Source organism: Phyllostomus discolor, chromosome 1, assembly GCF_004126475.2.
Source record: "Phyllostomus discolor isolate MPI-MPIP mPhyDis1 chromosome 1, mPhyDis1.pri.v3, whole genome shotgun sequence".
Taxonomy (NCBI): domain Eukaryota; kingdom Metazoa; phylum Chordata; class Mammalia; order Chiroptera; family Phyllostomidae; genus Phyllostomus; species Phyllostomus discolor.
Window position 1 is genome coordinate 78,846,930 of NC_040903.2, and position 27,766 is coordinate 78,874,695.

The 27,766-nt window shown below is 44.3% G+C and overlaps 1 protein-coding gene across 4 annotated transcripts in view; it reads left to right on the top strand.

The window, feature by feature from the left end:
- DIP2C (disco interacting protein 2 homolog C) overlaps nucleotides 1-27,766 on the top strand; it is a 435,220-nt gene that overhangs the window by 107,772 nt on the left and 299,682 nt on the right. The gene's annotated exons all lie outside the window — the stretch shown is intronic.

Below are 27,766 nucleotides of genomic sequence, written 5' to 3' on the forward strand. Positions count from 1 at the left end.
CAACACACTATGTGACAATAAACCAATCTCATCACCTCATGGAGTGGCTCCTGGGCTCCCAGGTCCTTGTTGGTAGGTGTCTGTGGCCTCTGATGGTCAAGGTACTTCTGGCGGCAACTCAGAGGGAACTGAGGGGAAGCAGGAGTAGCCCAGGTTGTCCCCCCACACCACCTCCTCAATCACAGCTCAGGTGACCTGTGGCCTCTCTTCTAAAGAACGTGTGGACATGGTAGGGTGTGCGGATGGACTGGGGAGTCAGTTCTCAGCCCTACAAATCGAGTTTCTTTTTAAGGAGAAACACATACCATAGCAGGTAAATTGTGCTGGGATCCTGTTTCAGCAGCTGTAGTTTCAGATTTCCGCAGTGTATCTCCAGGAAGGGTTGTGCCAAGCTATTTAGTGGGATAGAGAAATCAGAGTGGAGGGAGAGCTGAGTGCGTCCAATGATTGTCCTATGAGCAAGATTAAGCATTTCTTTCCTGGCTTCTCCCTTAGCTGCAGCCGCCATCGCTGCAGGTGAGCTCACCACCTTTCCTTCTTTGGGAGGAACTGCTAAGTCTCTGGTTCACTCTTGGCTGGGCTGTGGTGCTGAGTGTGGGTGAGGACAGTCTGGAGCCTTACTTCTTCTGTGTCCAGGCTGGAGGCTGGTGGCATCTGTCCTCCTATCTCCTCACATCTCCTTACATGTTAATCAGCTGCTTTGGGACAGGGACAGCTGCCAGGGAAGTACTCAGTCCAGACCTCCTCTGTCCACATGGACGTTTCGGCCGTTGTCCAACCTGGGCAGTGACGGAAACAGCCTGTGTGTGGGGCACCCGCCCCCCACCAGAGGCTGCCTGCCTGCTTTTAGATATTTGAAAATGTCACTTAACTCATCTTCAGTTTAAAGTGTTATTAAATTTTAATGTTTAAATTGATGGCTGTGTTTTATGGCTTTTATTTGATTTCCTTCCTGATTGATTTTTCTTTTTCCCATATGAGAGGTGGTGTTTTTAAGGGAGAAAGTGGAACCTAGCCCCATTCTGAGGATCTGTGGTGACTTTCAAGAGCCTGTCACACAGGCAAGGAGACCATCAGGGATCCGGGGTCACAGTTGGGCCTGTCAGCCCGGGGTCTGTGTGACTCTGACAGGAAAAGCCCCCCCCTGGAGACGCTCAGAGCTGCCTCTCCTTCCTCTTCCCCGGGAAGCTGAGCACAAGGGGATGATGGGCATGGTCTGCCTCCCGATCCCCTGCTGCTCCTTCCACTGTGTTCAGTGCCTGATGGCCATGTCTTTCTGGTTCCAAGGTGGCCGGGGATGTTGTCGCTGACCTTGTGTTCCCAGACCCAGGTGTGTTGGAATCAGGAAGTGTCATGCTGGGCCTTCCAGATGATGGTCAGTCATGAGCTGATTCAGGTGGAAAGAGACTAGGGAAGTGGTTTTTGTATGCTGTGGTGTGTGGTCTTGGATGTGTACATATGGGGCTGTGTGGAGTGTGGTCTGAGATAGGCACATATGGGAGTGAGTATACATGTGTGATGTGTGTTCTAGGATAGAGACATGTGGGGTTGTGCACATGTGGTGTTTGGTCTCAAATGTGTACATATCAGGGGTTGTGCAGTGTGGTCTGGGATATATACCTATGGGGGAGTACAGTGTGGAGTTTAGTCTGGGATATGTACACATGTGGGTGTGTGCCCATGTGGTGTGTGATCTGGGATGTATTCACATGGATAGGTGTGTGTGCATGTGTAGTATGTTATCTGGGATGTGTACATGTGAGGACATGTGTACATATGAGGTGTGCGAGCACATGTGTGCAGGAGCCCCTCAGATAGTTTTCTGAAACATGCACGTGACTGCCTGTGGTGGCTCTTTGACCAGGCACCTTGGCACCTTGGTGCCCGCGGGGCCAGGTGACAGCTCTCTTCCTTCTCTCAGGCTCTCTCTTGTATTTGCCCCACTGCTGCCATCCTGGCTTCTTAATGGTTTGAGGTTTTCTTTTCTTTCCCTTTTTACCCTCACTTGAGGACATTTTTATTTTCATTGCTTTTAGGGAGAGAGGAAGGGAGAGAGGGAGAGAAACATTGATGTGAGAGAGAAACATCAATTGGTTGCTTCCTGTATGTGCTGGATGAGCCCTGACTGGGAATTGAACCCACAACCCTTCAGTTATAGGACAATGCTCATACCAACTGAATCACCCTGGCCAGGGCGGTTTGAGGTGCTCTTGATTCTGAGAAAAACCTAGAGTCTAGTCACTGCTGATCTGCAGACCTGGAATAAGGCCTGTCTGTGTGCTACAGAGAGACCAGCAGAGAGCCAGGGCCTGTGGAGGCAGCAGGTGCTGGGGAGAGCTAGTGGTGCCTGGCTGTCTCACAGGATGGTCACTTGGATGGCTACCCCTGTGGTGGCTCCTCTCTGACCAGCAGTGGCACATGTCTAGTGGGCTGGTCAGTGGATGCTGACCCAGGTGGGCTGTCTCGCGTCCCTGTGTCCTATCTGTACCATTTTCTCCTTTGGGAGGGTCCAGGACAGGGCCTCCTCTCCAGCTTCCTATTAGTGTCCCTGTACCACCCACACTCTTGTCACCAGCTCACGAGGGCAGCCACATCGGTGGCCCAGCAGCACTTTCCCTGGATCCTGGGGAGGAAAGCAGATTGGGGAAGTGCTGGACTCTAAACCCAGAACAGAATAGTTTTTTTTCCAGACCTGCTGTTGTTTTTCTGAACATTCTTTTATATTCTGGTCCTGATGTTTTTTTTTCTAAGGGAAATCAGAAATTGAGTTTTTCTTTAAGGAAATGTGTCTTTGTATATTTGTCTGCTGCCATCTGAGGATTCTCCAGGAGCTCCGGTCGCAGGAGCCGGTTCCTCCTGGATGAATTTGGTGGACAGTTAAGAGGCATCATGTGAGCTTTGCTGCCCACTCTGCACCCACAGTTTGCAGGGAGCTGACTGACGATTCCCGTGACAACAGGGATGGTGAGCTACACGATAACATGAAATAATAGCACCTTTGTTTTCACAAGATCAGTGGGAAACTTAACACACAAACGTATTCTTTGGACTTCAGAGGGGCCTTTTTTGTTTGTCTGTTTTTTGTTTTAAATATAGTGAAAAGGGAACCAGTCTCTAAGTAGGCTTCCAGACTTGTTCCCCGGGAGGTGGTGTGACTGAGTGAGGGTCAGGGGGCAGGAAATTGTGGGAAATCTGCGAACCGATTTCCTAAAAACACGCCTGGTGAAGATGTTCCCGATGAGTGAAAACATTTCAAAAGGACATGTTAAATGGTTGTTGCTGTTAGTTTAAAGGTTATCATAACTTTCCTGTTGCTTTACACATAAGTTGCCTGTGGAATAGGACAAGGATCATGTACTTTTTTCTCTTTTCCTGTCTGAGTATTTTTTTAATTTTGTTGTTGCTCATAGGTACATGGGTGTGTAGTTAAAAGGAGGATGTAAAAACCAAGTCCATTGGAACCTCATACGAGGAGTAGTCCTGTCTAGAGAAGGCAACAGAGTTGGTGCTGGATGTAGGGCGGCCTGCAGCATAGCCCCTGCTCTTCGGGTGGCACCGAGGCCAAGGCTGGCACTTGAACAAGGTCACAAGTAAAGACAGCAGCAAACCAGCACCAGGCTGCCCTTGCTTCTGTGTCTTAATGGGTCATATCGAGAAGCCACATGTGGTTCTTGTGGAAGGAGCATCTGGCTGTGGTCATCAGCATGGACACTCAAGATTTCAGTTTTTGGTTCACAACAAATTTTTCAGTGATTTTTTAAATTCAAGTAATAAATAGGATGGAATTTGGCTTTTCTAACCTTCCTGTTGTGCATTTAATATGTTTCTGCATCAGATGAGTTTCTATTATGATCATGATGATAATTGTAATAGAAATTCCTTCCATTTATTGAGCTTCACATGAGCTAAGCACTTATATACCTTTACTACCAAGAGAAATCACTGGAGTAGGCAGTGCTGTCCCCTGTTACTCTGGTGGAGGCTGAGGCGCGGGGAGAGATTAGTAAGCGTGTCCAGGCAACCCAGCAGGGGCGGGGCGGGGCTTCCAGCCTGTCCCTGCTGCTCTGTAGCACATGCCTTACCTTCCCGCTGTTCCTTTTCTGAACTTCTTACGACATTGTGTATATTGAAATCTGAGTATTTAAGACTCTCTAGGGGGATTTGCAATTTAAAAGAATCTTAGTGTAAAGTTTGGTAATGAGTTCCTGTGTAGAAGAATGGTCTCTTACCTTCCGTGTAGGTACTCAGCAAGAATTTATTCCATATGAACTTTTCCTCTCTTCTGTTCCCAGACAGATAACTTGTGAGTACTGCCGATAGTGAGGGCTGCCACGTTGCCCTGTGCTTTTAGTGGCATGCCACACAAGTGATGTGGACACTGTTGAAGTCAAGTTGTCTGACCTGGTACCTAAGTTTAATGCTTGTGGTCACATTTCAGAGGAGTGATTTGATCAATTGTAATAAAAATATGAAATCATTCATTTTATTTAATATAAACATTAAATAATTTCCTGAAGTGCCTTCCTTCCGCCGAAGTTAGTCTTAGACATCCTTTGTGGAGGACATCCTTTGTTCTTGCCCGCCTCTCCGCTGTCATGTAAGTATCAGCACTTCCCAGTACTGTTTAGATGAACAAATGTATCATAAAAAAGGCTTCTTTCCTATATTGTAGGCGACTTCTTTAGGATAAAAATGAGAGAATAATTAGTGGCCTGGAAAGTGTGCAGATTTTCAGGTCTCTTGGCGTGAACACCAAGCTCCTCCCCAGAGAACACGACGCACACATGTGTGCTCACCACCTGTGTTCTGCGTGTTCCTGATGAATCCGTGCTGCTCCTTGTGCCGATGCTGAGTGTGTGAGGCAGCCTGGAGAAGGGTGTGAAAGGTTTGCGCAGACCGTGTTTGTTTTGTACATACTTGGCTTTTCAGAAGCAAAGGATATGCTTTTAATACAATGGCACTTTTTTTTTATAAGCTCACTTACACAACTGAGTGTTCCTTTGGAGGAGATATCATGCATTTCTGTGTATGTTACATTTTGTGGGGATAAAAGTGGTTACACAAACAGTTTGGTAGATTTATATGTTTTGTAGATTTTTGTAAATCTGTAAGATTTTATACATCTACAAGTTGCTCAAGTGAGAATATTATGATGACTGACAAGGTGCCTTTTATTATATGTGGCAGAATGATCTTAAATACATACTGTTTTTGTTTACCAAGAAAAATAATCACACTTTTTCCTGAAGATGGTAGTTGTGATATACATCAGAAGTTTTCTTTTCTTTTTTTCATTTTCACCAATAACTTTATTGATTTGTGTATTTCGAGCATGTCGGGTATCTCCTGTGTGGTATAACATTGATTGTTCTCCATTAATGCCTTGATTTGATCACTGTCAGCTTCAGCTGGCCTACCTGACCGTGGAGCATCATCCAGCATGAAATCTCCAGCATGAAACTTCACAAACCACTTTTGACATGTTTGATCAGTCACAGTACCCTCTCCATACGCTGCACAAATCTTTTTTTGCATTTCATTTGCATTTTTCTTTTCTTTTCTTTTCTTTTTCTTTTTCTTTTTTATCGTTGTTCTATTATGGTTGTCCCAACTTTCCTGTGGCTGTCCCGTGCCCCCACCCCCACTCCCATCATCAGTGCCCACTGGTTGTCCGTGTCCATGGGTCATTTATACCTAGAAGTTTTCTTACCTGAAAGTGGAAACTTGCTTTCATTTCTTTGTAACTAAATCATTGGAACTTCTATAATCAGTGATTTCTTCTTCTTTTTACGGAAATTCTGAGCACCTAAAAAGACTTTCTTTGTAGCCGCTTTGTGTCATTACAGTGTTTGGCTCCATGTTATTAAAACAAGAGAGGCAAATGCGTGTCACAGTGATTCCAAGGACAGCTGTGCTCGTGGCCCGAGGGCCGTGAATACCCAATTTGCAAACATTCTTCTTCCTAATATAAACAATGTAACATTGGTTTTCCTTCTACTCCCAAGTCAGTAGGCTTCCTGCTTCTTTCATCGTGAATGTACTGTGAGTTTTTACAAAGAAAATTTTCTGTATTTGTTTGCATTGGGTCAGTTCCAAAGAGAATTACCAGGAGTGGAGGCTCTTCCTCAGATTTCCTCCTCAGGTGCCCCCTCGAGTGGGCTGTGCTGGGCTGGGATTTGTTTGGCTTGTTTCTGTCTCCTCAGAGAATCAAGTCTGAACTTTTTTCCTTTCAGGTTCTTGTGTAACCATGGACACTGTAATAACCAAGTGCATGTTATATATAATGAATAACTAAGAGGTTATGAGGTTTTGGGTTTAGGCTGCACTTGTGCAGCTAGAGTGGAGAGGATTGAATAAGGCATGTGGGAGGCTGAGTGCTTCTAAAGACATGTTCTCATCTCTCCTGCAGTGCGGGGGCTGGGGACAGAACTCTCCCAGAGCTCAAGAACCAGGGTTCAGCCACTGCTCACTGCCCCTCTCCTGTCTGGCTGACCTCACTGTTTGCTCACTTACTCCCTCTTGGTGTTCATTCCAGTCACAATTTCCAAGAAACAACAGCAGAGACCATTACCTAAACAATACAGTTTTATTTAATTTCATTGAAGAGACATTAAAATCTTTGTGTATGAAGAGCCTGATAGTGGTATTTTCATTCTTATTTTTTCCATAGATGTCTAAGTATTTCCATACAAATCTTTAAAAGAATCTGTGAGTACATTTTCGAATCACACAGCTTTGAAGAACAGTTTTCCTTAGGTAAATTTCCTTGGTTTTTGTATTCCCAGAAGCTTGTTTATATTTATTTGGAGAAGACTTCATGCCTTTATTTTTTCTACAATAGCCACTGTTTTAGTGAATATTGTATTTATAGTATACTGTTAACATATGAGGTCTGTCCAGAAGGTATCCAGCCATATGATATGAAAAATAGAGACATTTACTGAAGAAGATATGAGATACAAGAAACATTGTACATAGGACAAGGACGCCTCAGTCCTCTTCAAAGTAGGCACCTTGGGACCTCACACAGTTCTCCCAACCACTATCAGCTGCCCTGTGTATGCATATTTTACTGAATCTCATTGACAGTCTGAAATCTCTTCTCTTTCAAAGGTGATTGTAGTTTTGGGAAAAGCCAGAAGTTGCAGGGCACCAAATCTGGGCTGTAGAGGGATTGAATCACCTGGGTAATTTGATGTGTCACCAAAAAACTCTGCACCCAATGTGTGATGCCTGAGTAGGCATGTTGTCATGATGAAGCTACCCATCACCTGTTGCCCATAGTGGTGGCCTTCTGAATCATCTGAATAGTTTCCATGGAGGAATGTTCAAGCTTAACAGAAAATTTGATGCAGATTCTTTGCTCTACTCACTCAGTCATTTTGAATGTGACAGCCACACAGTACACATGCTCATTCAATGGTGTCTAGTGCCCCCACTGACCAGTACAGTGAAGTCATCATTGTTCACACATGTGCATTCCAGTCCACTCTCCTTGGCTGCCAGGTTACATCAGTGTTGTGCAAACTGTTCTCATTATATCAACAATGGTTGGACTTTTTCTGGACAGACCTTGTATAGCAATCTTTCATTTAGAAAGTTGCATTTTAATTTTTTAAACATATATATAAACACATTGGCTCTTTCTCCTTTGTAGCTTAATTCAATGAAAAAAAAAACATACATAGCATCAGAAAGGTCATATTTGCTGAGTGGTGGGGTGACAGCGACATTTAGTGGTGGCACTGGATTGCTCCCACGTGTTGCGGCTGCTGGAGAAGGCTGACTTCCTTCCAGGCTGTGGTGGGTTTCTTCCTGGGATGTGTGTCTGTTTCTCTAGGAAATTAAGAATAATCTGACACAGAGATTCTGTGACTCAAGAAGTTTAGCAGGAACTTTATTAAATAACAGGTTTTGTCTCAAGGGCCAAAACACGATGACAAGTTTCTTTCCTGATGTTTTAAAAGGATACCGACCCCTTTCCTGACCGGCCTGCATGCACATCCTGCATGAGGACACGACTCACCACCAAGCTGGGACCTAAGGGAAAGGGGCTTCACAGTATTTCACTGCGTTTTTGTCATGAGTTGCATTCATTAGAATTAGTTTTCTAAAATCCTGATGGAGTTAGAGTTTAAAAAAAATTTTGTTTGTGTAGAACTGGCAGAATTTCTATGGTGTGTTAAAGGGTGATATTATTCAGGGCACTTTCAGGGTCTCCATGTATGTATGCTATGCATGTGTGTGTACACTGTATGTACATTGTGCATCTGTTTGTATAACATGTATACATTATATGCACATATAATATACATACATTATATATGAGTACACCATGTTTATATGTGTATACTGTATATATGTGTACACATACACAATATAAGTATACAAGTATGCACTATGAACATCTGCGCTATAGGTATACATGTATATTATATATACATATGGTATGTGCATGTATATTCTATGTATATGCACCATACGGATATATATATATATATATATAGATGGCATATGTGTACATATGCTGCGTATATACTGCATATACATATGGATACAATGTATGTATTCACAATATATGTATATACCCTACATGGGTATATGAATGTATGCTATGTGTGTGTGTGTGCACTATATGTGTCTGCATGGATGAATGCTATATATGCACATATACTATATATGTATATATATTTGTGGACACTATATACACTTGTATATATGTATACTGAACGGATATATGTGTATGTATACTATATATATACACCCACACAGATGATAAGTATATGTGTGTGGACATTATATATATGTGTGTGTGTGTGTGTGTGTGCGCGCGCGCGCACTATGGGTGCATACATGTGTGAATAAAGTGTATATATACTATATATGTATATAGATTGTAATATACAGTATTCACATAAGGGAAACTTATACTAGTCAAAGTTCTCTGAAGGCTGGGAGTTGTTTTACACTTTTCATAAACTACTGGGCTAATGATAGGGCTGCCAACCCTTCCTCTGGCCATTTATTCTTTGACAGACATCATGGAGTCCTTTCTATGTGCCAAGCATGGTGTTAGCTGTTTAGGTACAAAGGTGAATCCAAGATTATTTAAGGAAGCTCTTGCCATACTTGGGGAGAGAGCCCGTTGATGCCTTTGTGTGACAATGTGTAAAAAACGTGTACAGACTAAGGCTGAAACTCATAAATGTAGACAGACAACAGTACGATGGTTGCTGGAGGGAGGGTTGGGAGAGGGGTAGTAAAGGGTGAAGGGGCCAAACGTATGGGCCAAACGTATGGTGATGGAAGGTTTGACTTCGGATGGTGGACACACAACGCAGTATCAGATCCTGTGTCATAGAAACGTACACTTGAAACCTATAGGACCCTATCAACCAACGTCACCTCAGTGAATCGAAATAAATAAATAAATAACCAAAGGAGGAAAAAATGTGTACTGACTGTTAGGGGCACATAAAAAATGGGGTTGATTTGAACGTGATAAAACTTCCAAATTTTCTTTGGCCATTATTAATTCCTACTTACAATCCTGATGCTTTCTTTTTTTCACTGGCTAATTGATGGTGAACTACATTTATGTCTTTTAAATCATGATTTATTTATTCAGCTAGAGGCCACTCCCTTGTTAAGTGCCAGTAATATGTCAAAGGATGGGTCAATTTTACATTGTCAAAGGGTTAATAAATCCCTCAGGGTGCATCCTTACTGGAATTTGCTCGTTCATGAAATGTAAGCGTTTTACCTTCAGCTGATAGGCACACAAAGGTGCCATTGCGATTGGTTCCAATTTAAACATCTTGAGCCATGTCAGAAACATGCAAAGATCATAGTGAATGAAAATATATGTGTACACCAGTTAATGAATTTTGTCTTAAATGAATGTGGAGGTCAGCCTCTATTTGTGACATTCTAGTCTAAATGATTTGTTATTATTTTGTCTCAATATAAGCATTTAGTTTTATTAAACGGGGGGGGGGGGGGGGGGGGAAGGAAACTGGAATGAACATTTATCCAGTCATTACTGGAGGCCAGTATTGTGCTGGGTAGTTTATGTGTCAGCTCATTGAATTCTCATGCAGCTCTGCGAGGTGGGTGTGTTACTGAGGAAACCGTGGGACAGAAGCTTAGGTTAGAGTGGGTAGGATCTTGTGGCAGGCACAGCCAAACCAGTCTTAACATTGCTTTTCAGCACACAGATAAACAATTATCAAAAGTCAATTACGATTAAATACAGTTAATACTAAAGTGTGACTTAATCTGTGGTGAATCTGTATCTATAGCATTTCATGACTAGTGATGATAATTATGAAAAACAGCTACCTTTTTTGTGTTGCGCATGGAAGAATGGAAGTGTCAGAGGGAGTCCACTCTCAGACACTTGCGGGGTGTAACAAGGTGCTAGCAAATTTGGAATAGAATAGTACAGTTAGGTGGAATCTTTGCCAACAGACATATATGGCCATTTTAAAAATCCACATGAATTTTGTATTAGAAAATGAGTTCTTAAGTCATCACTGCCGATGGCAGCAGGGCACATGGCTTGTGAGCAGTGTTGGGAATGACATCCCTCTTCCAGAAATAGCAAACTGTGTTAGGGGAAGGGAATGCCTGACATGACGAAAATGCAAAATCATTAAAATTCTAAAGCGTGGCTGATAAAAATGCTAACTCAACTCTTACTGCGGTACAGCAGTAAGGGGTAAGAGAAGATTGTATTTCACTGCTGCGTGTTCTGAAAGTGGCACTGGAAGTTAGTGCCCTAAATTGAGTTCTTCCTGCACCAGAGACCTGATGGTGCCGTGTTCCTGTGTCGATAGTCAGGTTGGAGGGAAATGGGCCCTGTGGGGCCTCCCCTGAGCCTGGAGAAGGCGTCACCTCCACGTGGCAGGGCCTTCAGGTATGAAAGGACAAGTGTGCATTTACTCAGAGTTGTGACAATTGCTCTTTCCCGACCACCCCCATGGATTGTCCTCTGTGCATCAATCCTCTGGGACCATTTGCTGTTCAAGCTTAGACCTTCCTCCCTTCTTAGCTCAGATTTCAGGTCTGTGAGGCATGTGCTATTTTCTCATTTTTGGTGACCACTTGTGCCCATAGGAAGGAGTCTTGACCTACTGGGATCTTGCACTACCAGAAAGCCTGGGTCTCTCTCAAGAACTCTTTGCTTAAATTGCCATTCTACTTCTCTCTCTGTCCCTGTCTCTCCCTCTCTCTGTCTCTCTCTGATGAACCTACAGACAGTCCTAGAAGAGTCCTAAGCACAATTAGTTGCTTAACTTAGTCTCCTCCCTTACTGCTGCCTGCTTCTTTTTTTCAAGGGGGAACAAAGAACATATATCATGAAATTTACCATTCCCTTTCTTGTTTTGAAATGAAGCTGCCTTTACCAGCCAAAAATTTCTGCCATTATAATTAGTGGTTTGGTATTTGCAAACATCAGTTTAGTATGTATCTCTTAAATTGGAATTTTATTTATTTTTTAAAAAGCATCACAAGGGGTCTTGCTAATTGTTTTATATATAATTAATGAATTGTACTCATAATAAACTTAGATGTCATCTTCTAAGTAATTGAGTTTCAAATTAGTGTTTGCAATATTATGCACTACAATTTTTCAAGGTAAAGTTGAAGGAGTACAGCATTGGAGTGCCTTTTGATCCATTTTTAGTTCTGTTTTTTAAAACTCAAGATGTAATGGACATACGTTATATTAGTTCCAGGTGTACAATGTAATGATTTGATATTTGTGTGTATTGGGAGATGATGACCACAGTAACTGTAGTTAGCATCCATCATCATCCATAGTTAAACAACGTATTTTTGCTTGTGATGAGAACTTTTCAGATTTACTCTTTTAGCAACTTCCAAACCTACAAACAGTATTACTACACTGTAACTATAGTCATCGTGCTGTGACATTTTATAGCTGGAAGATTGTACCTTTTGACCCCCTTCACCTGTTTCATTCTTTCTGCCCTCCACCCCACCACTGGCAACCCACAATCTGTTCTCTGTATCTGTGTACTTGGTGGTTTTGTTTTGATTCCACATATAAGTGAGATCATATGGTATTTGTCTTTCTCTGTCTGACTTACTTTACTTAGCGCAACACCCTCTAGGTCCATCCATGTTGTTGCAAAGATTTTACTCTTTCTTTAAAGGACAAATAATATTCCATTGTGTATATACACCAACTTTTCTTTATTCAGTCACTGATGGGCACGTCATTTGTTCTCATGCTGTAGCTACTGCAGATCACACTGCAGTGACCATGGTGGTGCAGCTGTGTCTTTGACATGAAGATTTCATTTCCCTTGAATAAATACCCAGAAGTAGGTTTGCTGGACCCCAGGGTAGTTCTCGCTTTAATTTTTTTAGTAGCCGCTATATGTTTTTCACAGTGGCTGCACCAGTTTAGATTCCCTCCAGCAGTGTGAAGGGCTCCCTCTTGTCTGCATCCTTGACAACACGTTTCCTGTCCATTTGATGACCGCTGTTCTGACAGGTGTGTGGTGATATCTCGCGGGGGTTCTGATGTGCAGTTCCCTGATGATGAGTGATGTTGAGCATCTCTTCATGTACCTGTTGGCTCTCTGTATGTCTAATTTGGAAGAAATATCTATTCAGATTCACTGCCCATTTTTAAATAGGATTAAAAATGTTTTCCTTTTATGTTATGTGAGTTCTTTACAGATTTTGACTATTAACCCCTTGTCAGATACAGGATGTGCAAACATTTCTCCCTATTCAATGCTTTTTCATTTTGACTATGGTTTTCTTTGCAGAAAATGTTTAGTTTGATGTAGACCCACTTGTTCATTTTTGCTTTTGTTGCCTCTGCTTTTGGTTTCAAATCCAAAAGTCATCGCCAGGTCTGATGTCATTCATGGAGCATGCCACCAATATTTTTGAGGAGCTTTATGGTATTGGGTTTTACAGTTACGTCCAATTCATCTTGAGTAAATTTTTGTCATGGTGTAAGATAGCCATCCAGTTTCATTTTTTTGGATATGGCTGCCCAGTTTTTTCAACACTGTTTATTGAGCGATGAGGCTTCTGCTTTGCCTGCATAAAACCTCTGGTTATCACAGGAATGTCAAGGTATGTGGCTCTGAGTGCTTGAAAAAACTGTGTCTGTACCACTTTCTGTGATTTTTGAGAGCCTGCATAAACTCTGGTTATGCCAGAGTTTGTGTGTTGCTTAACAAGAGCTTAATAATATTCACATTGGGGCAGATTCTGTCTTTTTAATTAGCATCTCCTGACAAGAATATGTGTTGCTTGTCCTATCAAGAAGATGAAACAAATGTCAGCTGTCGTTTCTTGGACCACAACCATTTTGGGTGGTCCACCCTGGTGCTCATGCCTATGTTTCCTGTTTCTCAGTTGAAGAATCTGGGTTTGGAGCTGGGTACTTTGGTTTGCCACATGTCATGTGAGGCTGTCATCTGAGGAGTTGTTTTCTATTTCACTGTTACATTATTTGAATTTTTCCCAAAGAATATGCTACTGTACTTTTAATTTGAATTTATGTGTACATAGGACAACAGGATAATTATTTTTAATAAACAATATGCAGTCCTCTATTTATTCTTTGTTATTAAGTCGTACAAAGATAATAGTGGCATTTATTTTAGTAAAACCTGTGCTAGAATTGTACAAACCTTTATGTACAATGATCAGTCTAGCCCTGACCAGTGTGGCTCAGTTGGTCCGGGCATCATCTCACAAAGCAAAAGGTTGCTGGTTCAATTCCTGGTCGGGGCACATGCCTGGGTTGTGAGTGTGGTCCCCAGTTGGGGTGCATATAAGAGGAAACTGATTGATGTTTCTCTCTCACAAAGATGTTTCTCTTCCTCCCTTTCTCTCTCTCTAAAAATACATGAATAAAATCTTCTTAAAAATGTTCAATAAATTCTTACTGATAAAAGGAGTGATTGACATGAATAAAAATTTAAACTTATTACTGACCATATAATCAGTAAAATGTATTATGTGACTTAATATAAGAAAAGCATCATTACTTTTTTAAACTCTGCTGTGAAATTTTTTTATATGCCTCTGTAAGACATATGAAAAACAGAATAAAATGTCTTCATTGAGGGAATTGTGTGTTATGATAGCTATGCATCTGACTTCAGAAATCCAGAGTGTGGACCAGTTTTCTAGATATGGAGTCCTGTTACTCCGAGTCTTTGACATGGATACTGGCAGGTCCACAGCATTACTTTTGTAGGAACTTCAGAAAGATGCTATCATGAATCAAATACAATATTTTATCCCTTGCACTTTAGTTGTGACTTTTGAGATGTGTGAAACTTCTGTTCACAGTGTCTGTCTCTTACAGATTTACTTTGCTTAGTTCAGAAGAACATATCTGAATGCCTACAAGACTGAAACACTGAATCACAAAAATATAAAATTCACGTGTGGATGAACTGACCAGCTGCTCCATCAATCTAAACTAGAGTTGCATAAAGTTAATTCTGTTTTAGTCCTTATTAATTATCCTGATTCCTTCAGGATATTGTTGCTGAACGTCTGGAACAGTGGATTCCTGTGCAGGGCCCTTATTTGATTGCAGAAAGCTGGAACGATCTTCCGCTTCCCTGGATGTGAGTTATGTGATTTCGACTTTTGAAACGACATGCACTTTTGATAACACAGGAGTTCACTGCTACTAAAATGTATGTGCTTTGAAGCATTGTCCTCATGGAGTGAAAATGGAACCTTTTATTTGTGGGTTGAGGGCACTGTTTCCTGAAACTTTATTTTTCCCAAAATATTTGTGCACCCATTCTATTTGTGGAGAGTCCAGAGAGATGGGACATCTGCACTCAAGGGCTTTTTCTGCTCTAAGAGACCTCAGTTTCTCTGCTCCTTGCTTGGTCTAGATGTTTAGCTGTGGAGCCTGAGGGAGCTGTTTGCTCACCTGGATCCACACCTACAAATGTGTTCTAGCTTCACGAGGTGGGCTTCAGCTGTTACCATCACCGGAAGGCTCTGTTCTGAGAAGAGCTGATCCCAGTGTAAAAACGGTGCAGAGCTGCTGCCCAAAGTGGTCACTCCCCATGCCCAGCCCGGTGCTGGCTGCAGTGGGGACCCACAGGTTTCCCTGTCTTGCCAGAGTTCAGGGAGTTTTGTGGAGGAAAGGACATGTAGTTAACTCTAACAGGGAGGCAGAGCATGATATGCTGTGGAAGTCGAGAGAGAGGGAAGTTAACAAGTATGAGTAAAATATTTTGGGCACACTAGCAAAACTCACTGCACCTGCTGGTACCTTGACACCCTTTTGATCCTTGGAATCCTGGTGTGTCAGAGACTCCCACTCCCCGTAAAGCTCATGTGTCCCCATTATTGCTGCTGGGGTGACCATAATTGAAAGTTCATAGGGTCTCCTTCGAAGAGGAAAAACTTAGAGCCTCAGGGTTGATTCCAGTTATTTTAATTAAGATGTTGCTTATAGACTGTAAACATGGAACCAAACAGATATTCCATAACCCCTGTAGCTCTTCTGTAACTATAGCCCCGAAGCAACTTACAAGTTAAATAACAATGTAAGCTTTGAAATGGGAATGAATGTTGATTTAAATAGTCTTCTGTGAGAGCAGACAGCGGCTTGTGTCTCCCATGTGGTGGGACTCATCACTGGCGTCCCCGTGTCTCTCCCACGAGCCCCAGTGGGTGAAGCTGGGCACGTGTGACGGGGCTGCAGCCGTGCATGTGTGACAGGGCAGTTCTGGGGCACATGCTGGTTATGAGGTGGCCATCAGGTGGGCTGGAACATGTTGATGTTAATTTTAAGAATAATCATTGCATCAAAAACAGAATGAAAAGAACTCCTCAGTGAACCTGAAAATAGGCTGGCTAATTTCAATGGAGAAAGCCAACCCCAGACCAGTGAGAAAAAGAGAGATTGGAAGGTAGAAAAAAAGAGGAAGGTGGTGGGGTGAGGGTGGGTGGGGGAGGGAGAGTAGAAAGCTTCTACTTTTGGGAAGTGACCAGTGCTGACCAGTGCTGATCAGTGCAGATCAGTGCAGATCAGTGCAGTGCCCTCGCATGTGCAACAGGCCTGTGGGAGTGGAATCCACCGCCCCCGCAGAGGCTGGTGTGGGACCACGGCTTCCAGGGAGGTGGAGGCCGGCTTCCTGGTTATACGCGCTCTTTTGTCCGTGGGCGACTGTTCGGGGTTTTCAACATGTATCAATCCACTCTACCAGAGAGTCTATTGTTGTCACAGTTGTAATTTTTATGTCCAGCTGGAAAGAATAGCACTCCTCCCTCTAGGTTCTTTTTACTTTATGATATTTATCATGGTTTGGTTGAGTGTTTTTTTCCATAAGAGTGTTAGGGATAGTAATGTGTCTGTTAGTCTCCAGAGTGATCGGCTAGTTTCTGATTCTTGGCTTGATGGAGAAAGTCCCTGGGCTAACGCAGGTCCACTGTGGAAAAACTGAGGTGATGTCTGAGACCTTTTGTCATACGGGAGTTCCAATAAATATTTTGCATTAAAAATAGCTATTTTCAAGTAAAGCTAAATAAGAAATCATGTATTTTTATTAGAATGCAATAAGCATAATTTTATGTGACCAATGAGACTTAATTATTTGTCATTACTGAATCCCTTGTGATCTTTTCTCTTCGAATGGAAATATTTTGCTGATATTAATTCAGCAGTCAGTTGGTTGCTTAGCTTGCGCAAAGTGGGAGATGAGTTTATGGAGACAGGTCCCATTCTCAACAGAGCCTAAGCAGTTGGATGGTGCCTTCTGGGTGAAGTGGCGAATGCAGTTAGACGGGAGGGCTTCACTTCTGGGTGAGGTGGTGCTTGATCCACACTGAAGACGTGAAGTTTGGATACATGGGCGTGGGAAACAGGAGAAGGGAATGGGAGATGCAGGTTGTGTATTGGGAATGGCAGTGATCCAGATTGGCGTGAGGATGGGCTCCCAGGGGAGCAGCAGACGTAAGCCAGGGGAGGGTCTCAGGGCAGTTGTCACCTTCCAGGCCTTGGACTGAGAGGGCTCGGCTGCGCTTGTGCTGTGCCACTCTGGACAGTGCACTTAGCTGCTTCAAAACCCATTCAAAAAATCTATCAAATGGGGATAATAAAACATAGCTTAGGAGTTTGGAGATTAATTGAGGTGGTGGATGTAAATGTTCCCCCTTCCTGGCACATAAACTCAGAAAGGCACCAGCTGTTGGTGACAACAACAGGCTGGACCGATTGGAGTCTTGCGGACCAGAGGCAGTGGCTGGTTTCACTCGGTGTGGGGGTCTCTGTTCATCACAGCGGCAGCCTCACAGGGGCCCTCTGGTCTCTGGTGGGCGTGGTCAGTCAAAGCTAAGAGGCTACTGAAATAACCCAGAGATGAGCTGAGCAGGCATAAAAACATAGGTTAAGGTCAAGGAAGGGCAGAGGTCTGGATGCCAGAAACATCGGGCTGCCAAGATTGTGGACTTATATGTATGGGAAGGTGATGATGTAGAAAGAGCCCAGATTGCTGAAAAATGTTAAGTCTAGAAGAGTGCTATGCTAAGGTTGTTAAATGAGTCTAGGCCACCTGGTTGGCTTTTTTCTGGAGATCCTCTCTCCTCCCAAGTCCTGCTGCACCCCAGGGCGAGGCCTGCGGGCTCCCCTCCCGTCCAGTTCCCGCTGGCTCATGGCAGGTGGCCTGGAGGGTGGACATGCACCCTTCAGAGACACATTTCACACTGACGGTGGCTTTACTGGGTCTCCTAAAGCCTCAAATTTCAAGTCTTGTCACTATTTTATCGTGCTGCCCAAATCTGAAGTGTGTGTAAAGTATTCAAACTTGTATCTATCATGTAGCTGATTAACTGGTCACTGGGAGAGGCCAGACCATCCTCTGGTGGTTGTTGTTTTGAACTTGGCCTTTGAGCTAGTTTATTTTCACATGGGAACACCAGTGAGCTGTTCTCCCGTCACACCTCATTATGTATCTCAAATTGTATTACTTCTTAGCTGAATTGCCTCCCTTGTTTCTGGTTTTACAAAAATGAGGTCTGTTCTAAAGCATCTCCTCCAGCTCTGAATGTTCCGGCATGTTGGCTTTAAAGAATCAGTGACATTATTTTATAGAAATGCTTTGTGGCTAGAGCTGGGGCTGGGCTGGCAACTCTCTGTAAGTGGTCAGAGAGTGAGAGCACATGTTTTATCCTTGCTAGCCATAGTGGCCTCTGGTACATGTTCTTCCTTCTCTCACTCTCTCTATTTTTTTTTTAACCGCTTAAACGTGTACAAATCCCTCTTAGCTCGCCGAGTGTTGTCTAGGGGCCATAGTTTGGAGAGCCTTGACTGTGCTTTACTCACAAGTCTGTCCTGAATTCCACCCTGGGCAGGAGTCCCTCATCGTTATTTCAGTACTCCAGCCAAGAAGCTCTTACCTTGGTGCCAAAACTTACAATTTTTTTAAACATCTCTCTCCCCTCACTGCAAGGCTCAGTGTCTCTCTGGAGCAGGCAGCTGCCAACTGCCGTCCTGTCTCAGGCCCAGGAAAATGCAGAAGGCGCCTTGGTATTTTAGTTTCATCACTTCCTGGGGAACAGCGCTGAGACATTTGCAGAAACTTCTTGGAGATCCACAATCAATGTCTAGAATTTTTTCCTAAATGCTTGTCACCAGGATGTAATTTCTAGTCCCTTTCCATCTACTAATCCTGTGTGATTGGTTTATCTTCCTGTTCCCATTTGGGTGTGTGAGATGTTGAAAAATACACTTTTTCCTCCTAATTTAGAATTTCAGCTCTGATTTCACAAGTGGATTACTATTCTTACTCTTCTTTGAAGATCTAAAAAAAAACCCATTGAAAACTGAAAAACAAAGCAATTTCAATAGGTCCTCTTTATTTCCTTCCCTCCACACTCCAGAATCCCGTTGCTGGCTTTTCCCTCCATCCTGGGTGGCAGGGAGTGCTGATCTGTTTTTTGCTGGCCTCCTCTCCCCTCAGCTCAGAGTGCCCGTGCTAGCTCTGGGGTGTGACAACTCACCCAGTTGCTGCATTTGTTTGCACCTTAGGTTACACTTTAAAGTGCAGTCCCTGCCGTGACACCCTCAGGTTCCCAGGGTGGTGCCTTACTGCCCCCCGGGGGCCCTTTTGTGGCCGTAGATTCTTGTCCTGAGCCCCGGCAGGAACTCTCTCCTCCCCAGAACCATTCAGGTGAAGCAGGAAGCACTTTGGGAGAAACAACAACCTGTTAATTATCCACCGATTCTCCCTTTGTGTTTGTCAGCAGGGTCACCTCAGAACTTGGTGGGTCTGGGATGGGCCTGAATATGTGCATTTCTCACGAGTTCCCAGGCCTCACTAAGAACCTCTTGTTCCAAGTTCCTTGCAGCCAGGCTTGTGTTAGACCTGAGCATAAATTCCACTGACTTATAATTTTCTTCAATAGGTCAGTTACCACAAATAGCAATTTAAATTAACCACTGGAACATGGGTCATCACGGCACGGTGTATGGAATAGGATTTCTCTGCTGTGAGTCTCGATTCAGAGACAGAGCGTCTGAGGGATGCCTGCCGCATGCAGATGCCCACAGAGCTTGTCATGTAGGCAGGGCCCTAACAGTGTCATTGTGGTCCTGGCCCTGGGTCTTCTGCTGAATCAGCGTTTCTTCAGATGAGAGATTAAAAGTTACAGCCCCCTGCTGTGCTCCTGTGTTGTCCCGAGGTACTACCGGTGTCTTTAAAGGCAATGCTTCTGTGGAGAGATAAGCAGGGATCTGATTTGCCACAAAGAAAGAGTCACATTGTCTGCCTGGTGCTGGCCTGTGAGCCTCGCCCTGGACAGTGAGCAGAAGCCCCGGCCATCCTGCCCGCCCCAGACTAGCCTCGTTCTTTCTGAATGTGTAAGCTTTGAAGTCTACACGAGATAAAAAAAATAGCAACTGTGCCCAAGTGGGCACTGTTTATTTTTAGAATGCTATTTAAAAAAAGGCAACCATGGAAGTGAAGGATTTGGTTCTATGTTCTGTTGGTTGATAGTCTGTGTATCATAAGAAGAAATTAAAAAAGTGCAGTCTTCTAAAGAGAAATGTATACATTTATACTGTAAGCAAATAAAAAAATGTATTTGCAAAATTCCTGACAAAGTAGGCTTTTAATAAATGGTAGTCATTATTATAGCTTTAAAATAGGCAAAAATTACTTCATAGCTCTTTATAATTTTTGGACTGAGGATTTTAATATAAAAACATCCTAGCCCTGGCTGGGGGGCTTGGCTGGTTGGAGCATTGTCCCATACACCAACCAAAAGGTGGCAGGTTCGATTCCCTGTCAGGGCACATACCTAGGTTCTGAATTTGATCAGGCTTCTTGGGGAGGCAACCAATCTCTCTCTCTCTCCCTCTCTCCCCCTTCTCCTGTACCTCCCCTGTAAAATCAATGGAAAAATATCCTCAGGTGAGGATTAGAAAATAACATCCTAAAAGAAGGTACTGATTTTATAGCTTTTTATTACTTAGAATGTGTTCCAATTTTGAAATAGACTTACTTTCCTGGTATGGTTTGGAGTCCGTACGTGTGGAATGGACCGTAGTGAGAGGCCGCCCAGCAGAGTAGGAGACGAGGTAAGTGCAGGCACACGGGTTCAGTGACACCCACTACAGCTCAGTGGAGACACAGCTCTGCTGAACGAGAGTCTGTTTCCTGGATACGAGTACGAATCAATGGTTTCTTTCTTCATTTAGATTCAGCAATATTTTATTGTCATTATGCTATCGAATACTTCTGAACAGTGTGCCGAGTTGAAGTATGTGTGATTCATGTGTTTGTTGCCAGTTTACACCACTGTACCTCTGTCTTAGGTTTAGAATGACCCCATGGGTGTGAAATTTAGGTGCATGTGATAAGATGCTGTTAGAAACTGAACTTGCATGGAGCAGGTGGGAAAAAGCACAATTTTACATCTTACTACTTTAGTACCTATGGATTCTTGGGTTTTAAATTCTAGGTGTAATTGTGGTATAGTCCGTGGAAAATGCCTTCTTTTAAAAGTAGAAAAATTTTAATCCTCAAAAGCATTGTGGAAAAAGCAGAACCAAGATGAAGAAAAAGTCTTCTGGGCTGATTCTAGTTGAAGACTCTCACTTCATGTGAAATGTGTATTTTTGGAGAGTCTAAGTAGTGACTTTGCATTATGGGGTGTGTGTGTGTGTGTGTGTGTCTAACACTGTTTTGGAACTCAGGTACTGTTTTGTATTTTTCTGAGTGACATGTTTCCTCAAGTGAATTAAAACTGTTGGAGCTCAGTACTCTTTCTATGCTTAAAGATGCATAAATGCCCTAGGATGGTCGACACAGAGGATGTGTGCATGACCACCTATTTAAAAAAAATGGAATTTTGTCTATTAGGTAGAGATTTTATAAATTATCAGGCAGGAATCTCCTCATATTTCAGACATATGAAACTGAAATGATAAAAATGATGAATTGCATGATTTCTTTAAGTAGTGAGCCTTTCTTTTAAATAGTGAGCCTTTGTTTTTGAAATAACGATTCATTGACAAAAATATCTGTATGCAACTTTGTCAGGGGCATAGTCATTGCCTTAGTTCTCAAGTGAACTCAATTTTCTGTACAGGAAAATTACTAATTTTAAAGTTTATCTTGATGTTGGTGAGCAGGGAAAGTTTTTCATGTAGATGCCTCTATATGATGTTTAACATGAGAAATCAGTCCTTTTGTACTTGGGGACCTTATCTGTTAGGATCATTATTGAGGACCTTGGGAAAGCGAGAAAGACTTTTGAGTAGCAAAAGATGTGGCAGATTTCATGCAGTAAAACGTATGCATTTTAATTAAAGAGATGTCCTCCTGAACCATACTTTCACCTTACTGATTATCTTAGAATTAAAGCATTCTTGATCTGGTTCCTCCGTCCGCAGTCCATTAAAAGCAGCCCTTAGGAAACGCACAGGACCCGGCAGCTGAGCAGGTCTGCACAGGGCAGCAAGGGGCACCACGGTGCCTGAGGCCATTGTGGCCACTGAGCCAGGATGCGGCTTCCACCCTGGGGTGTCGTGCAGGTAGTCTTGTGCCATCTAGACTAGCTAGAACAGAGTAGGTGGTCTCTGAGGAGGAGGGTGTTTATTCACTTCAGAGGGACTTGCTTCCCCTGTGGTTAGGGGCCTGTCTTGGGGGAACCTCTCCTTATACCTGGAGCACGAGCCCCTCTTCCCTGCAGACAGTTTGTAGAAGGGACCAAAGCCAGGTGCTGTGGTCACATGACTGGGAAGTGGCTGTCCAGTCTGGCCTGAGTCTGAGGATGTTGGCAGGGGGTGGGCTTCAGCCCCATGTGCTGGACCCCAGGGGCCTGCGAACAGATGCTGGACCACTGACTCCTTTCCTTGTGTTGGAGACTCCTGTCATGTTTGTCAGAGGAATAAACTTCAGGAGGAACAAAGGAAAAATAAGACAATACACCTTGACAAGAATTCTGCAACACTGAATGCAGTTTGGGAGCTGTCTTATTGATGATTTTGGAAAGAGAAACCCCACCAGGTGCAGGCCCACCAGCCAGGCAGCTGTGTGTGGGGGCCCTCCCTGGCTAGAGCGGGCCACCAGTCCCATTCCTGGAATAACTGCTGCCTTCTTTCTACTCTTTTTGAGGCTGCTCGCCCCCAAGGAAGAGAACGCACATGAGAAAACACTAGAAAGTGATTTGTTATTGTTGACAGTACCTGTGGTAATTAATATTTTCTTAAAGTAGCTGATCACTTTGGAAGTCAATGGGTTCTCAAGCATGTTAATTATTGAGTTTATAGCAAAGGGGAAAAGTGCACTTCGAAGCCAGCCCGAGCACCAGCAGCATTTCAGAGAAAACAATGGGGTGCCTTCAGTGAGGCTGGTTCGAGGGCTTGCTGCCAGGCAGAGGGACATCTGAGAAGCTTGCATGCTGACATGTCAAGTGGCTCGAGAACTTAAATCTTGATTGACTCTTAATTAACAGTGAGGTATTCTCCTCTAAAGATCAGTGTTTACAGGACTCAGATGTCACTGTGGGTTTTCTGTTTCTGTTTGTTTCCAGTTTCATCCACTGAGCCTCTTGTTAACTGTGTCCTCCGGTCCTTTGTGCCTTCCCCGATTGCTGCTCCGTCACGGGTTCCCTCTGTGGCCGCCCCTCCGTTGGACACACGTGTCTTTCTCCCACAGATGTCAGTCTCCCACAGATGTCAGTCTCAGGGAAGCCCTACATGCCTGTGCCATGTAGGTAGCAGATGCTCAGTAACCACTTGGTTTGTATGTGTTTACTTTTTGAATTTTTAACTGCCAGCTCTAAAGTCACAGTTGTCTTGATTCCCTGGGAAACTTTTCACTAGGCTCAGTGGCAGACCCCCGGGTGCTGGGTGGGACCAGGAGAGGCTGAGAATGGGGAGAGGGACTTCGCCAAAGGCAGAAATGGCAGTCTTGAGTTTTCTGTGACTCGGTTTAATGAACTAATTGGTTAGGCGGGTGGATATTTCCCCTGGTGCCGCCAGAGTTCCACGCGGCCTGGCTGGACCCTGACTCCCACAGGGACCGTGGCCACACCCGTTCACCTGCAGCAGGTGTGAGCCGGACATGCAGGTACGTGGGGAGGAGGCCTGTGGAGCTTCTTTGCAAGCGGAGTCGTGAGTTCATCTCGGTCTTGGGCGTTTCCAGTTCCAGCTTCCCCCCAAAGTGCAAAGAGGAGACTCGGCTTGCCCTGCCGCTGGAGCATGCTCAGGAGCTGGTGTGGGTTTGTTTGTGTGTTGACATGAAGAATGACCTGGCTGTTGGAGGGCTGGAGGATTCGGGGCTGTGGGGCAGTAGCGCTTGTTTGGGGATAATATGTTCCTTCTCAAATTAAAAAAAAATTCTTGTGGCTGATGCTGTAGGGGAGGAAAAGTAATTTTCCCTTAACGCTTCTGAGATCTTGGCTGAGACCCCTGTAATAAAAGGCAGATTAACAAGAGGAAAAGAAGCAGAAGTTCATTAACATGTGTGCCTCCCGTGCTCATAGGAGATGCCCAAGGAGAGTCGACAGACTCCTCCTGGGGCTTGGAGCTAAGGCTGAACCACCACCCTGTGTGGGGAGGGGGCCTGTGGGCCACTCAGGGGTCAGTCAGCAGCTTAGCCAAGATGGCTGGGTCCACAGAAGAACAAATGGGAAGTGTGATAGTTTGTGACAGTCTGTCTGGGTGTGGCACCCACAACTGGGCTCCTCTCCTGTGACAATAGTCGGGTTCCTGGTCTGTGAAACTCGTGGGAGGGGATCAACACCTGAGTTCCTTTTGGAGGGAGAAAGGCAGAGAGGGGAGTTCAGAGAAGGCCTCTCCCTGCATCTGCTCTTTCTCAGATGCCTTCAGCTCACCAAAGTGGCACATTTGGGGGTGGTGTGTCTGGCACTCCTACAGTGCTGTTTTGGGGTGGGGATTTCTGGTCTACTCCAGCGCCAATTACCTTTAAGCAGGAAACACAGTACTTGCTTTGGATTCACTGCTGCCCTTCCCTGACCTTTCCTCTGAGGGTCCCCCATAAACACCGGATGCTCTAGGCCCGGCTGTTTTCCCAGTTACACATCATCTTAGTGTTTTTCTTGGCCCAGGACCAAGAGTCGAGGCGCTGCTCTCATTATTAAAATTGTTCCTCTAAGACACACACCTGCCTCAGAACTTCTGATCAGCATGAAATGTATGCAGCCAGTGCTACTACACCAAGGTGACAGAGTTCTAAAGAGAGGAGAAATTTCACTTTTCATTCGCTTGTGTGGTTGCATAGATACACATATACAGTTTCCGTTCAGCTTTCAAAATCTCGAAAGTCTCTTTCAGGCTTTGTTGGAAATCGCTGGTCTTGTGCCACGACTTCACTCTCCTGCGTCAAAGGGGGCATTGGGGAAAGATAAGTGAGCTCTTCAGGTCACGGAGCTGGGCTTCTGTCTAGTTCCCGAACACTTTCCTGTTACATCACTGACGAGAGCTTGAATGGTTGGTTGTTTGCTGGCTACACAGACTGACGACATTTTTCATTGTTTTGTTCCAGTGTTGCCTCAATTAACTTTAAAAAATAATATCTGCCAGAAACAGATCAATTTAGGGCCTTGTCTTTGCATCCCAATGGAATTATTTATTCTGAAATGCTTTCTATGGAAGGCTCCCTTTGTTGGTGGAGAAATAGTACATAGTTTCAGAGCTGGAAACTCTGTAACAGTGTTTTTGTCACACAGATAAGTACCTGATACAACATCCACTTCTGAAATGTTACTTTATACACACCTTATCAGAAACACACTGTCAGGTATTAGACTCATGTTGAGGGAAAGTGACCTCCCTTTACCAGTGACGGAGGGGCCCGTGATGGCCCGGTGACAGGTTAACAGCACCCTCGCTGGCCTCATGCCCAGGCAGGGCTCGTGCCAGCCTCGTCCTTGGACTACTTAAGCTAAGGGGGTCTCACCCAGGGCGCCGCATACCTTGATCCCTAGCAGGTGGCGGTGCTGACCTCTTACTGTCTGCTTTGCATCTTCTCCCCCTTCCAGATCCTTCCTTCCACCCCGAGAGCCTGCCTCTCTGCCCTGGAAACATTGCCAGATTCATGGGGGTGTCTAATAAGTATTTACCAATGAGTTAATGAGTGACGTGGTTGTTGTAAGAAGAGAACTCGTGTTGGTTTTCCGGGACTCCTGCATGAGCTCAGGCTTTGCTTGTGGTAGGCTGCCCTGTTTTGTCGCTTATGATCATGACTGATAATGAGTGAGGATTTCTAAATCCCTGTGCGTGTCTTTCTGTGTTGTGTGCATGCTCTGTTGTGTTGTGAGGAACGCTCAGTTTTGGAATAATGTAATTGATAGAAAGATGGGAAAAAACTGTTTCATCAGAAAACACTGCCATAGAGACCCTCTCTCAAGGGTATCTAGAAGAAACACTCAAAACATGTTTTTGTAAAAAGCCAAAGCAAATCCTGAGAACTTGTTGAAATTAAATATAAATAAAAAGCTCACGCCCCAGCCGGTGAGGCTCTGTTGGTTGGTGTGTCCTCCTGTGAACCACAGGGCTGTGGTTTGGATCCCCAGTCAGGGTGTGCAGGAGCGGCAACCAACCAATGGATGTTTCTCTCCCCACCCCTCCCTCCTTTCCTCTAGAATTAGTAAGCATGTCCTTGGGGAAAACTTAAACAAAGTTCACATAAGGGTCACTTCACAAAACAGTAGTGGTTTACCCCAATTTTCTAAATAGTTGGAGAATGAGATTCTCTTGACCGTCACACTGAAGAACTAATTTATTTCAGGAAATTGGCATCTGTTACTTCCCATTGTCATCCAGCTGTGACAAGGGGTGTAATTTATGTGCAGACATTTTGCATCTTCAGATCTTACTTTAGGTTGGAACATGCCAAGTCCAGCTCAATGCCTTACACCCGAGTGGACATCTTCATACTTTGGGTGGAAACTGGCGTGCTGGCTTGCCTGGCCGTGGAGGTGGATGCTGACAGGTGAATGACAGGCCACTGAGGGCGGTGTCTTGCTTTGAGAGAATGAGAAAGATTCCTCCATCTGGTTTGCAGCTTCCAGTGCCAGTCCTGTCTTCCTTGTGTCTGTCGGCCGACAGTGGCCTGGATGTGCACCCCGTGTTCCCCCCTCTCCTGCCGGCACTGGCTGGCTGCAGGGTTCCTCCTCAGAGCCCTCCGCAGACCCAGCCGCTCTCGCCCTCCACTGCCCGCTCGGCAGCCTGGCCCTGGGACGAAAACTGGAGTCTCGAAATTAAATATACCTGAAATAGTAAAAACTTATGCAAATCAGTGTAGCGTTTAGTTTGGTAGTTTGTGGCCATATAATTGTATCGTCCTTTATTTATTTGTGGATAATCAGAGATTTTTAGATTTGGAGTTTAAAATTCTGAAAGGTGTAATTGGTTAAACTGTGTATGCAGGTGGCTGAGGTTTCTCCTTGCCAGTGAGGAGTAAGCCAGGGTGCAGGCTTCTGGGAACTTCTCTCGACCTGGTTCTGTATGGAGATAAGGAGGGAAGGGAATTTCTGCTGTTGGGAGAGCAGAGTGACTGCCGTGGCAGCCAGCTGGCGCTGCGTTCTCAAATGCAATCCCGTCTTTATTACCTTTGATGTTTTGGTAATTGTGTCTGGCAACAAAATGCACGGCCTTTACAACTTATAGAAAATTACTTGAGGAAACCACCCTAATCTGAAAACACTCAGCACTTCACCTCCTCTCTCTAAGGGTTTTTGTTATGTTAACTCTGTCCTGTGTCAGTGCAGTGGGACAGCTGTGCTGTGATGCCACCTGCCAGTTGCCACCGTGGAGCAGGGGATATCCGTGTCACTTGGGGAGCACCCCGCTCTGCCCCACACTGGGGCCTCCTCTGCCTCTGCCTCCTCTCTCTGTGTGTCTGTGCCCCTGTGTCTCTCTCTGATGCTTCTCGCTCCCTCTGCCCTGTATATCTGTATCTTCCCACATCTCTCTCCCTCTCTCTCCCCCGCCCCCTCTCTATCTGTCCTCCTCCATCCCTCACACTGTAACATAGGCTCAGCTTTGGCACTTCCAGCTGGTGGATTTTAACACTTGGCTGTGAAACTGGCAGGAAGGGGGCCTGGTTACTACCGAAATGCAGAGCATTGAGATAGAATGTGAGCTACTCTTGCATCTTGTTCTGTATTTTAATCTAAATACAAAAGGCAAGTGTCAAAACAGAATCACTGTTAATTACTCCACAATGTCTGGAGTTTGGTGCCTCCTGTCAGAGCTCCAGTG